Raw genomic sequence first — 13,885 nt, forward strand, 5'->3', positions numbered from 1 at the left:
AGACTAACACTGATGGGATTCTCCAGAAAATGGTAGACTCCAGAAAATGGACCAGATTAGAGCTGGTGGATTCCATGCATGGTTGATTTGAAGTCAGGCAATGATAAGAGCAAAACCAAAGGCCATGCTTTTCTGCTGGAATGAACTCTCCTTTTATCAGTATCTGGTCTCCTTTCCAGGGATGTATAGATCCACCCTTCCTCGTGACCTCCTCCTTTTCCCTCCAACCTCCTCCTCCCTTCAAGGGACCTCCCACTCCCTTTTCACCATGATCAAGTATATCTCCATTAGCACTCAGCCAACCACTGCTAACTACTATCTGCTGTCCACAGGCCCTATATCAGTTGTCTCCACCCCACATGGTCCACAGGTAACAATAATCCACCTAGAATTCCTGGATACCCTGAGCTTTAACCACATAAGTAGATCCAAGCAAATCTAGCTAAGGATCAGCTGATGAGTTAGAAGTATTTAGGCCAAGCCATGTAAGCTTGAGACTATGTCATCAAAATTATTCTTGAAAATTCCTTACAAAGATAATGTTTGACAGTCCAGTTTCTTCAAGTGTTTCAATGGAAGAAATAGTGGTTTGCTCCAATATTAAAGAAAAGCTAATCTTCTGAGCTTATTCAATATGTTATATTTGTTTGAGTTTGGGACCACACTGAGCAAAAAGACGTCTTGGCCAAATACAGTTAGAAAGGAAAGCAGTTCTGAGCTGGATTGAAGGAAAGGTAGGTGCCCACTTCACACTTCATACTTTCCAAGCTACAGCTGAGTCAAATGATAGGCAGTTGTTTCTCTTTTTCTTTTTGCTGAAGACACATAGTAAAATTTATGTAAGTTAAAAGTGAGTTTGAAGGATTCTTTCTATCAGTGTGAGCTCCTTGGAGATGGAGCAGTAGGGAGGGAGAAAGGGTTATGAGGACGCTTTCCTAAGCACCACTGGGAAAGACAGGGCTGGCTTACAATTAGGTGGACGAACATCTTCCCTAAGCTCTCCCCTTCTGCAAATAAGCACATATGATGGTGAGAGTGATCCTGGAGATCACAAAATAAATCTCCCTTTGCCTTTTTGAGTTTTTAACCATCAAACTGAATTTTACTCAAACTGAAGCTTTCAAAGTGAGTCAATGCTTTCTGATATGAACCCAGCCCCTAGCTTGGGCCCCCCGGGGAGAAAAATTGGGTGGGGCTGTGAATGGTACAGCCGAGGGGAAGGTGAGAGCTGCAGCTGGGCAAACAGAGCCTGCATTGTTCCCCCCACAGCATCAGGGCTGCAGCCTGGGACCCATGCCTCCCTTAGAAGGCAGCCAACAAGCACGTGGCGCCTGCTGCTCTATTTACACAGGTGCCTTCCCTCCCCAGGGAAGCTGGGGCTTTGCAAACATGCGTGACCACTTGCTTCCATAAGATGGATGCTCACATCTGTGTGCTGCCAAAGGGAGAAACTGAGGCCCAGAGTGGGGAAGGAAGGCTTTCAGCCTGAGCAAACCAATGATGGAAGCCGGAAGGGCAGGCAGGTGTTCGGACTCCCCACTGGCCTCTCTGGTTACCACGCTGCCTTTGTGTTGTGAGACTTGCTCTTGACAGGGATAAAGCCTTTTGGCTTTTCACTTTAGGAGATTGCAGCAGCTTTCCCATCTACCACTCCAAGCTGAAGCTGAAGCTCCCAGACTTTCTGGGGTGGGGGCTGGGCCAGTGACCCCCCCCCCCAGCCACACCTGTTAGTAAAGCCCTGCCAGCACAGTGGCAGGGGAGGGCGCTCCGGAGCTTGGAAAACATTGTCACAGGCTTAAAAGATGTCCCCTTGGTCCTCCTTATACCCACTCCACCCGATTCATGAAGTTCTCTTTCCCCTCTCCCCAATATCTCCTGAAAAACAAATTCTGCAGGAAACTGGAGAAACCCAGGCTGTTCATTTATTTGTCTTTCTTTTCTTTAATTGTCCAACTGCAAACCCTCAGCTCAGATGCTCCAGATTCTTCAACAGACAAGTTGTAAGGGTGGAGGGGAACCACCAGTGAAAAGAGGTAGAAAAGACACACTGTTCTTTTAAAAATGGTCAGGTCTCAACTGTGGTGTCTGGGGATGGTCACCCGGTGCTAGAACTTTAAAAAGATGCAAAGAAGCAATCACTGTAAAAGTCAGGAGAGTTGTCCCTTTGGGGGGGGTGGTGAGAGGAGGGTTGAGATCCAGACAGGACTACCCTGGCGTTGACAATGATACTATACGCCTTATAATAATCCATCAAGTTATAGATTTATTTTGTGTGGTTTTCTGTGCCGTGTTTTATTCTATAATAAAAGGGGTAAAGCAGTCGGTCCGTTTCCCGGAGCCTGAACAGCTGGATCCTTCGGGATGTGGATCTGTGTCGTGTGCCTCTTCCCAGTTGTCATACCCCTGCCACTATAGCCGTTCCTACGGGGCAGGACCTTAACTTCAGGGGGATCCCTTTGAGGAGAGGTACAGGTGGCGTGGCAGATAGAAGGGGCAACAAGGCCTACCCCTTCTCCCTTTGAACTGGAAAGTGACCGTGAGTTCTCTTCTGATCTGTCTGAAGTGAATCAAAAGCCTTTAGGACGTTCTCTGTCAGGTAACTGACAGGTGACTGATCCAAAAGACTTCTCTTCCGGAAGGAGCTCCTGATATTCTCCACCAGATGGGTTCTGATGCCTGCCCACCTTCCTCTCACGCAACCCTTTGGGGCTGAGACATGCCTTTCCTCTGTCTCTCAAAGGGGCTAAGATGGTCATGGGGACCGCCTGAGACTCAACTCTGACTAACAGAAATTCTAGGAACTAACTCTTCCAAGTAAATGGTCTGTTGGTCCCAGCAAGGCCATCAGAGACACTCAAATATTATCCGTGTTTCCAAGTGCGTGCATACAATTGTGTACATGGCTGTTTAGAATAAGACAGCACGTTGCTAGGCAATGGATTTCCAAAAAAGGGGAGTGTGAAGAAAAAAAATAATAAATAAACAGATGACAGGGATGAGATCCAAAGCCTGTTAGGACAATAGCAGTTGGATCCAGTTCATTTGGTTTGATGGGAGTGTCACGGGGACATTGGGCTCACTCAGCTCCAGCATGAGTTTCCAATCTTGTCTTCCAGCTCCTCACCCTCTGTCTTATGTGGTGGGGAAAGCTGAGATGAAATATTGCTCTCTGGAGGACCATGCCTTTGTGAAAGGCTATTACAGCTGTAACAAAACTTTTGTAATCTGCACCATATCCCATTACTCTCCAGGCTCCTTGGGTCTCTTCCCAGCCTCAAGGAAAATACACACACCCCTTCTTCTCTCTTCCTTTCTTTCTTTCTTTCTTTCTTTCTTTCTTTCTTTCTTTCTTTCTTTCTTTCTTTCTTTCTTTCTTTCTTTCTTTCTTTCTTTCTTTCTTTCTTTCTTTCTTTCCTTCCTTCCTTCCTTCCTTCCTTCCTTCCTTCCTTCCTTCCTTCCTTCCTTCCTTCCTTTCCCTTCCTCCCTCCCTCCCTCCCTCCCTCCCTCCCTCCCTCCCTCCCTCCCTCCCTTCCTTCCTTCCTTCCTTCCTTCCTTCCTTCCTTCCTTCCTTCCTTCCTTCTTTATTTCCTTCTCTTTTGCTCTCTCCCTTGTTTCCACTCTCTGAAAAGTCATCACAATTGTTTTCCCACATAGGTTTTTCTTTAATGTTTCATCGAAATTGGACTGAAATAAGTAGAAAGGCTTACTGGTATCTGCTTTGGAACCTGTCAAATCTTGAGGTAGGTACACAGGCCCCAGAATGCAAAGCAGAGATCACTGCAGTTTGTCATAATGAATAATTCCAAAAGCCTTTCCTTTTGGATTTGCAAAGAAATTTCTCTTTGTGCAGCCCACAACTCTACTCACCAGATTTAATTACAGCTTAAATAAAAGTTTATTTTCCTGAGGCTTGAGGAATCTTCAAGGAAGATGGATTGTGCCATGGCCATAAGATAGAGGGCTGGGAGAACCCTACCAAAGTCATTTTCCCACTTTCCCGTGTTCAGTCAGTTCTGTACAAATACAACATTGGTGTGCCTATTGTTATGATTTGCTGTGATCTCTAGAGAAAACAATAATTGGTCTTCAAACCAAATTTTGATTCCTCTGAGAAAGTATGAAAGCAAGGACTGTATAATCTGTAACAAAACAGAGCTATCACCCAGCCCAGCAGATGGTTCTCCACCATAGTAACTATGAGGCAGGAACTGTGACAGAAGAGGAAACTAAGGCTGGTAGATATTAAATGAGCTGCTTAGGGTTGTCCAGCAAGTAAGAGCATCCAGCTATGAGCCAAGGCAGTCATTCTCAGCCCGTGTTCTTTACCATGACGCAGGGACTCCCAGAGTGCAACAGTCCTCTCACAGCTGGACAGAGGGCAGCCAGCCAGGGACATAATAAAGAAAAAGGGGCAGCCAATGTTGGAAATGTTCATGGATTATTCATTTGTTCTTAAAGGAAAAGCTAAGGAGACCCAGGATACAGATCGGGAGGTAGCAGAGGACACCAGCCAGCAAGTGGCTTACCTCCATGGAATCATTTTCTCTCCTAGGTCAATTGACTTCTACTTCACCCTGGTGCTTGGATGGGGCCTCTGCCACCACCACAGCTCTGTCTTCTGCTCTGAAGCATAATGTTACCATTAGCAGTCCATCAGGCTGTGGTTAATTTGGCTGCCCTCTTCAAGCAAGGGGCTGTGCAAGAAGTCAAGAATTATTTCCATGGCAGCAATTTGTGAGTAAATGGTGAGAACCTTCCTTTGGAGCACGTTTGACGTACATAAGGCAGAAAGGAAGCTTGCATTTAGCTGGATTGGTTTGCAGACAGAGCTCAGGGGCCACTGTCAGAGGCTCAGACCCTCTGTGTGGTCATTCAGCTTTGCTGTCTTCCGTGGCCACAGCCCATGCTCTAAATCCTGGCCAGACATCTTGTAATGCATGGGATGTGTCGTTATGGTCTCCGCGGGGATGGAGGAATAAGGTATGGATGAATCAGTTCAGATCCAAATCCCTGACCAGAGGGTAGTGGAATCGAGTGTAGAAACACGATAGTATCACTGTCCTGTAGGATATTTCAATTTGGTGACATGTTTCCTTGAAGAATGGCATTAAGTCTTCAGTAGACACAAAATATGCTTGGCTGTCTTCGTTACAAAGAAAGTAAAATTGAGGTCCATGTAGGTTAAATGACTAAACTGTCCAGGGAACATGACACCTTTATCTTTCTTGCAATTAAACAGAACTCCATCTATTCCACAGCAAATTCATAGATAGATGTCTTTCCTGTGCTGAGTTATCTTTAAACATTTGTCAAAAATTAACTAACCATAAATGTGGAGCCTGTTTCTGGATTCACTATTCCAGTCCATTGATGTCCTTGTTACCTTTTCACTTATACTTTAGTCTCTTTATTATTAGAGCTTTATAGCAAATCTTGAAATCAGGGAGTATAAGTCTTCAGATTTGTTTTTCTCTTGCTAGATTGTTTTGGCTATTCTAGGTCCTTTGTGTTTCCATAGGAAATTTAGAATCAATTTCTACAACAATAATAACAACAAAAACCTGCTTGGGTTTTGATTAGGATGAACTGAATCTAAAGGTCAGTTTGGGGTTGACTTCTCTGAGTTTTTGACTGGTTTTTATACCATGGATTTGTCCTGGGATGGAACTTCAGAATCCATAGCACAAACATGAAGATATTCAGGACAATTAAGTTTTATGATGGTTTAAAGCTAATAAGCATAAATATTTACATTGGCGCTAGGCCACCTGGAGGCAGGGTTATTGGGACTTTGCTGATAATAAAATTACTTTGACTCTTGTGAGCACCTACCAGGAGTCACATTTGTAAAATATAAGCTCTATTTGTAAAATGTTTAATTCCCACGAGAAGCCCATGATGTAGGTATTATCTTCTCTATTTTACAAATGGGGAAACTAAGGTGGGAAGATGTTCAGCAATTAAGCTGAGGTCATGCAAGACATTACATAGTCAATTTGACATTTAAATCCAGGCATGTGTCATTCTGCTCTGTGGTACGTCCCCTACTTCAGAGGCCTGAGACTGTGTCCAGACGGCCTTAGTGACTGCAGGTGCCACAGGTCCGTGTGAGCATGCATGTGGGATGTGGGAGCAGAGGAAGGGGGGAAGAAAGTATGCTGATTCTCAGTCTCAGCTTCAACCAGTTTTTTTCACCTGTTTTATAGATTGGAGTTCTGCTTAAATAATAAAAACCAACAACAAAAAAATTAGCCATGCTGTTCAAGTAAGTTTGCAAATGACTTCATCCTGCTTTTTAAAATGAAGGTCTCTCTCATTTTCTCGTGGATAAAGTTCCTGCAAGATTTGGGGTAACGGTGAACAGTGTAAAGGCCACCAGGGTCCAGTGCAGTGCAGTGGGGCTGCTTTTCCATCAGAATTCCAGTCTGTGCTCTGTCCAGCTGCATGGCCTATTGTCTGGCTGGCTCATGGCGTCGCCAGTGAACCTGAAAGCTGCTGGTCCCCCAGTCCAGTGTCCATTCTGATAGCTGGATTCCAGCTTAGGTGGACTAAAAGTGCTGTGGGTAAAGCTGTTCCGCCCAGTGTCCATTGAAGCTTTGAATTGTTCCAAGCCTCACGCCTCCCGAGCTTTGGTGACCTCTTGCTTTTCATAGGCTGCTTCTCTGAGGCCTCCTCCTGTCTCTGTTCTTCATCAGCCTCACCCTTGGCAGACACTCCAAGAAATCTAGCCTTCTTCTTCTTCTCTCTCTCTCAGAAACTGGAAAGGATTTTTGCTGAATTCCTGATGCTCTCATCTTTGCCAAAACCCAAAAGCCCAGATCTGCCATGTGCCAACAAGCGCCGGGAGAGGTTGTTTGGATGAATTCAGAAATGACCTTGAACCTTTGCTCAACACTCAGATGACAGGTTCTCCCCTTCCCCACCGCACCCCAACACACATGCTTCTTGTTGGATCAGGAAATACTTTATTGCTTTTTTTCCTTTTCACTTTCTCTACCACCCTTCTTCACAGACACTTCCCACTTATCCTTTCCCTATCACTTCTCTTCTGCAAAATTCATCAGAGAGCTAAAATCCCAGGACAGGAAGGGACATTGGGATGGCGTTTAATCCATGCTCTTGCTTCTAGGTAGCAGCCACACTTGCCTGCATAAAGGACTCTCTCTTCTGCTTGTAGATTTTCATTAGTTTTCATACCTTCTCATTTAAACCTCTCTGGGTTTTGCTCCTTGGGGTCTAAAAATGTTTTCTCCATTCAGGGCTGTTTTGTAGGGACCCACAATGTATATATGTATATATCCTATCCGTGATAGATGCTATTGTGACTTGGACAAAAATGTTGAGCTTTGTTCAAGCAGATGTACAGATACAGACCCTTTTCCTGAGTCTGCCAGGATTTCTGGGGAGTGAGATATGGTCATGGGACGCCATGGGTAAGGACTGGACGTGGTCCGTGGTGGTCCAGCTGTATAGTTGACTGGCCTGGAGGAATCTCTGGCATTAATCAGAGGCCAAGAGTTGGCATAACATGAGAGGTGGTACAAGTTTATGATGTCTACCAGATGAAAAAAAGATTTAGAAGCTTGAAACCAATAACCTGGTGATTCAATTCTAAATCCAGCTATTACGGGACAAAATGATTTATATTGATTGTCTGATTGACTGATTTTGGCTTAAAGACTATGAATTGGCTCTGTGCATTGGGCAGTTGCCTAACTCTTTGCTGTGCTGATGATAGATTTCCAAGAGCATAAACATGTGAAATTTTACACTCTCCTTTTTCCAGGGACTTAAGTGGACGGAAGGGTCAGCTCCTCTTGGGTATGTTTTTGGAAATGCCTCTTCTTCTTTTCTTTTCTTTACCTTTTTATATCCTGTCCATCTACCTTTTTCTCTCTCTGCAAAGTCCTAGACCTGTCTCGTGACTGTTCTTAGTCCATGTTTGGGGAAGGATTTCTTGGCTTTGGCCCCTTACAGGACAGGGGACGTCTCCAGGACCCCAACAGAGTTCTGTAAGAACATGGCTTCCAATTTATGGCCTGTCTCTTTTGTCATCTGCTGAAAGACTGGGGCTCTCTTACACAGTAGGACACCCTGTAGACCCCTCAGGAGTTAGCCGGAGTTTGAGATGGGAGGAAAATGGGTGTGCCTGGGTGTCCAGAGATTTGCCATTGTTTCATGAAGAGGGGTTGGAGAGCCTTTGGCGTAAGCAGAATTACCTTCACCACATATGGTGAAAGAAAGAGGGGGCACCAAATCACCTCACAGAGAAAAATCCTGGCCCTGGGTATGAGAGGGGAGTGAGCAGGTGGGGGTATTTAAAGAGGTGGGAGGGGGCATTAGGAGAAGTTCAGAGTCTCTTCAATTCCAAACAATGTTTTTATTTCAGATGTCACCCTCCAAGAAAAAGTCTAGTGTATAAGGAAGGGGTCAGTCAAATTTTCGCAACATTAATATTTGGCAAATGAAGTTGTTTCTCTGGTACTATCTAAACCTGTTTGTGGAGATAGATTCAAAAAGTCCAGAATTGAAGTAATTGCCCAGAGACAGCATCTCATGGCAAGCTGATCCAAAGCAGGTAACCCTCCCCTTCTTGCCTTTAAGCTCCAAGGCCAGAGGCCTTGGCTATTCTGGTAGGTGAGGCCTGTGGCAGATTGGAAGAGAACCACTGTTCTGGGTGTCCAGAGATTTGCCATTGTTTCATGAAGCTGCCCCTGATAGGATGATCGCATTGGCTCTTCCCCCACCCCCCGACATTTTGGATGTGGAGGCCTGGAGTAAAGGCCTTATTTATTTCTTGGGCTATCATTTTCCCATGTGAAAGGAGTTTGCTTTCCCTTGTTCTTAAACTTGTTTCCCCTTAACCTCTGCTGTGTGTGGATAGAAGCTCAGTGGAGACTAAGCAGTTTGAGATTCGACAGTTTAGCTTTCTATTTCTCAAGCCCCGATCCAACACCCTACGGCCTCCCAGGCCGTTCCTCGTGTTTTGGAAACTCCCATGGGGTCCTGACCTGTTCCCTGTAGGTGCTGCGTATGGAGGAGAGAATCCCAGAGAACGTTTCTTCTGATGTTACAGTGCCCGTAACTCTGCCATGCCTGACCACATCTACCCCTAGGGGAATGAAAGTCTTTGCCATTAACACCGCCCCCTCATCCCAAAGTCCAGGAGGTAATTACTCTGCAAAATGGAAAAAAAGGGCACAGCTGAAAGTCCTGTGCCATTTTCTTGGCCCGCATCTCTGAAGCTCTCAAGGGCTAGTACAGGTACTGCTTTGCCATGGTAGGAACACAGGGGATATCTGTTTAATTGAATTCCTCATATGTTGGAAAGCTGTTTTATTTCTGCTGGACACTCAACCCACATAAAACCACAGGATATTATAGGTGAAAGAAACTTAGAGAGAACGCCTCCAGCACTGTCATTTTACATACGGGGAACCAGTGGCCTAGAACAGTGAAGTGATTTGCTGAGATCCTTCGACCATTGTCAGAACTGAAATTAGCATGGAGGGCTCTCCTCTAGCGTTAAAACGCAAGCCTTTATCCACTGCTCCTTGGTGGGGAGGAAGCCCCAAGTCCTTGCTGCATGAGATAGAGAGTCAGGATGTTGAGAAAAGACCGCCAACAGTTCAGACTTCAACCAAAGTCTTCCTGATGCTGCTTTTTTAAGTGTCAACCAATAACTCTTGGGAAGAGTAAAAAATCTGGGGAAGGAGGAAGAATGTGGTCTTCTGGAGATAAGACCCCTTTGATTGGAGGTCTATTGGCTTTTATTTCTTGGGTGGGATTTTATGCCTAGCACACACCCAGCCAGCTGCTGTCAAGTTAACACATTTTATCACCCTAGTTCTCTTCGCTGTACAGATGTTAGTGATACATGTGGCCTTCCTGTAGAAAGTGGTTCGTTCCATGCCAGGGTACCTGGCTCAATCGTGTCCTCCTGGCTTCAATACCCATCTGGCCTGCATGCTTTTCTGGGGACACGGACCTTGCTTGTGCACTGTCCTTTCTGTTTACTTGACCTACTTGTTGTGGTCAAGTTCAAGGCTCAACTGTTTTCTCAGGGTGCCTTTTTGGGAGAACAAAACTTCAGGTGGAGACTGCTCTTCTTTCAGATAGCAGACCAGTGGTTCTCACACTGAAGTCTGCATCAAAGTTCCCAGGGAATGTGCCTCAGTGAAGAGAGTATGATTTAGCGGGTCGAGGCTACATTCAGGAATCTGCATTTTTAAGAAACTCTGGAAATGATTCTGGTGAAGGACACACTGAGAAACCCTACCCTCTGTTTCTTAAACACCACCTCCAGAAACACCCTAAGACAGCTCTCTGTGCTTTGAGCATAGAGCGCTGAGTAGTAATCCCTGACTTGGACCTTTATTAAAAATTCAGTGTCTTATGAGCAACCTGTCCTTTTTCTTGAGAAGTAGGTAGAGTGGTCCCTTAGGAGAAGCATGGTCACTAAGGCCACAATGGGTGTGAATTCTGGCTCTTCTACTTAGTAGCTGCATGACCTGGGGCAAGTTTTTAAACCTCTCTGTGCTTGCTTCTTCATTTATAAAATGGAGATAATAGCACTATCTATCCCCATAGGGCCATTAGGAAGCTTAATGAGGCTTAACAATGCCTTTCAATTTTAAGTGCTGTTGTAGTGTGTGATAAGTAAAATATATATCCGTAATATCCCATGATTCTAAAAAGTAGGAAATATGTTGTATTCTTATTATACTATAGGTTGTTGCATTCAAGAACGAAATGACTTGCTGAAGTCCACAGAGATAGCAGTAGCACGGCCAGGACTAAGTATACATGACTCCTTTCACTCCTAGATAAATGGTCTTTCTTTGTCCCGCACTGGCCATGTAACCCCTCTTTCTTCTCATTATAATGAGTATCATTTCTTGTTGTATAGCTGCCCACATTAATAGACAACAAAGCAATATTCTTCTCTTAGAAACTCTACCTAGAGTGAAAGGCGACATTGAAGCCACTTTTTCATTCTTCCTCCACGTCTACCCCAATTAGCAACCATCTCAAGTGATTGCCACTGCATCCCTGTGGTCTGGTCATTTTGCTCTTCCTCCAGTATCCATGCAGGGAGGCCTAGCAAAGGCCTATGGGGTGGGTAAGGCATGGCACATCAGTGGGATTTGGAGCTATGGGTCCCTGGCTCTTGGCACCTGCTGCATTTTATCCCCACCTGGGGCACCCTTAATTCACCACTTTGTCTGAGGTTAGCAGAACGTGTCCCCAGTCTCTAGCAGAAGCATGCATAGCTGTACCGTTGTGGGGATCATGAAAATACACAGTATTCATGTCTGGAAGTTATTTGACAACTCTCTTCCTGAATCGTTGGCTTCTTTTAACTAATGTTAGCAACATATGTCAGAATGATTTGATGCTTTGGGCCAGAGAACTGAATATTCTCCTAAGGGATGGAGATGGGAGGGTAAATTTTCTCTCATCATATTTCCTACCTGACCCTGTATCTTGTTCACCAATGCTGGCTCTGCTGATGTGGTTGGGCTGATCTGGGACTGAAAGCATTGCCCTGAAGACATCAGGTAGATTAGGCAACTTCTGTCCATCTCGATTTCCCAGACATTTTCCTCTGGATGCATCTATCTTTCCTCTGGTTTTCTTCTTCAACTTCTTTTCTTTAACAAATGTGCTTCTGCTATGCCAAGCTCTCTCATTCCCCCATTCTATAAAGAAGCGATTTTTAAAGTACCATTAACACAGAGTAGAGTGCCAAGGGCTCCAAATGAGCCAAAAGAATCTGGTCTTTGAACTTCTGAGGTTTATCTCAATAGACAGCCTCAATGAGGATGAATGTAAGGGAAATGTGCAAACAATAAAACGTTTACATTTGAATACAAAATTCTACAAGTTTGGAAAGATTCAACATACTTAGAAGACTCAAGTCAGAATGACAAAATGTCAACATTTGGTAAATAAAATTATTTCTCTGGCAGAATATACACTTGTTAATATTGAAATGGGCCTACAGAGTAGAAAATCAGGGTAATTGTCCAGACATTGAGGCCAAGGCAGGATGCTTTTAAGCAATCACTCACATCTCCAATCTCTTAAACCTAAGAGCTTTGGGTGGGACTATTCTATAAGCAAAGCCTTAGCTATGAAAACAACTTTTGAAATTAAGAGTCAAAAGATAAGATCAACAACAGGTGTTCTTTGCTTTCTGCAGTAGGTGTGTTCTTGAAAAGTTGGGTGTCAATATTTTTTTTCCCCATTCATCTAATTGCAGGCTAAATATAACAGGGAGACTGGATATTTAAAGAAACCATGTAATTGATCTCATTGCAAAGTTCTTTTAGAGTATTAAAAATCGTTTTTATCTTTTCAAAGATCAGGTTTTCTTAGACTATAATTTATTAGAAACAGAGACATATTATGTTGATGTATATTGTCTACAGATAAAGGTTGGAATAAGCATCTATGGGTTTGTCACAGAGAACTGGGGCTTTAGGAATTTTATATTTATCAAATATTTTATATCTATTTTTTATTCTGATGGGACAATGGCTCTCTTGGGGTCAGAGAGATGACTGATCTTCACTTCTCCCTGATTCTTCCCAGGCGATGCAACTCTCACCCTTTCTTTTTAGTAGTCTCCATCCCTCCCCCCACCACAAGGAAACTGATCACATTTTCTTACTCTTAATGACCTTTCCCTAAGCACTATGCTAGAATAATCTGGTTGCTTTGGGCTAAAACTAAATACTCTTCTAAGGATGGAGGTAGGTGGTCGATGACTCCGAGATCATTACAGGACTGGTTGAAGACTGTCCAATATGGTAGCACTAGGCACACGTGCCTATCAGCGCTTGAAGGGTGGTGAATAAAACTGAGACCTGAAGTTTTCATTTCATTTCATTTAAATTTTAATTAAAAAAACCCGATATGCATTTCAGCTATTGGGGAACTTTTAAGTATGTTTGAAACGACTGGATCATGTTTCAACTGTAAGTTTTATGAGCTCTAAGTATAGATCAAGTATTTCTAAAAAGATCGTAATGTTTGAATTGAGATGTGTCTCCGAGCATAAAACACAAACCAGATTTTGAAGATTAGTAAGAAAATATGTAAAATATTTTAGTAATAATTTGTATATTGGCCACAGGCTGAAGTGATAATATTTTGGATATATGGGGTAAAATAAAATACACTATTAAAATTAACTTTACCTGTTCCTTTTTACTTTTTCATGTGGCTACCAGAACACTAAAAATGATAAATGTAGCTCATATTATATTTCTCTTGAGCACAAGTCATCTGCAGTATACCATTGCCTTGCTTTGTGACCACTCCCTAGGTCTAGCCAAATACAGTCATCTAGCCCCACAACAGAGTTCAAGGGTTTTAATTCGTACCCCTGTCAGCTGCAGAAAATGCATTTGCCTCTAGTTTTATTCTTTGAGTTAGCTCCACTTGGATGACAATGGCTTTGGGATCTTTGAATTTCCTGGATGTCTTTTCTATATAGCCCACGTGCATAGTTTATGCTTTTTTGTTTGTTTGTTTGTTTGTTTTTGTTAAATAAGCAGACTTTCAGAAAATACCTAAATTAGAAAGATGGACTTGGAAAGTCTATCCAAAATGGTTACTTTGAACTCCTGATTTCATGTGGGGAGAAAAACCTGTCCAAGCACTTTCCGCTCTGCAGTAGCACCTCCAGACCAGTGCTCTTAACCCTCCCTATTAATTTCTCATCAGAAGTGACTGGAGCCAAGCAAGCAAGCAAGCAAACAAAGAGACAAACAAACAACCCACAGCCATGGACACTGTGACAGAGATTTACAAATCACTAGTGTTTATTAATGAAAACCAGGCGATGGACCACGAAGCACACCAGTCAGAAACTTGA

This window comes from Rhinolophus hipposideros (genome assembly GCF_964194185.1).
Source record: "Rhinolophus hipposideros genome assembly, chromosome: 6".
NCBI classification, from domain to species: domain Eukaryota; kingdom Metazoa; phylum Chordata; class Mammalia; order Chiroptera; family Rhinolophidae; genus Rhinolophus; species Rhinolophus hipposideros.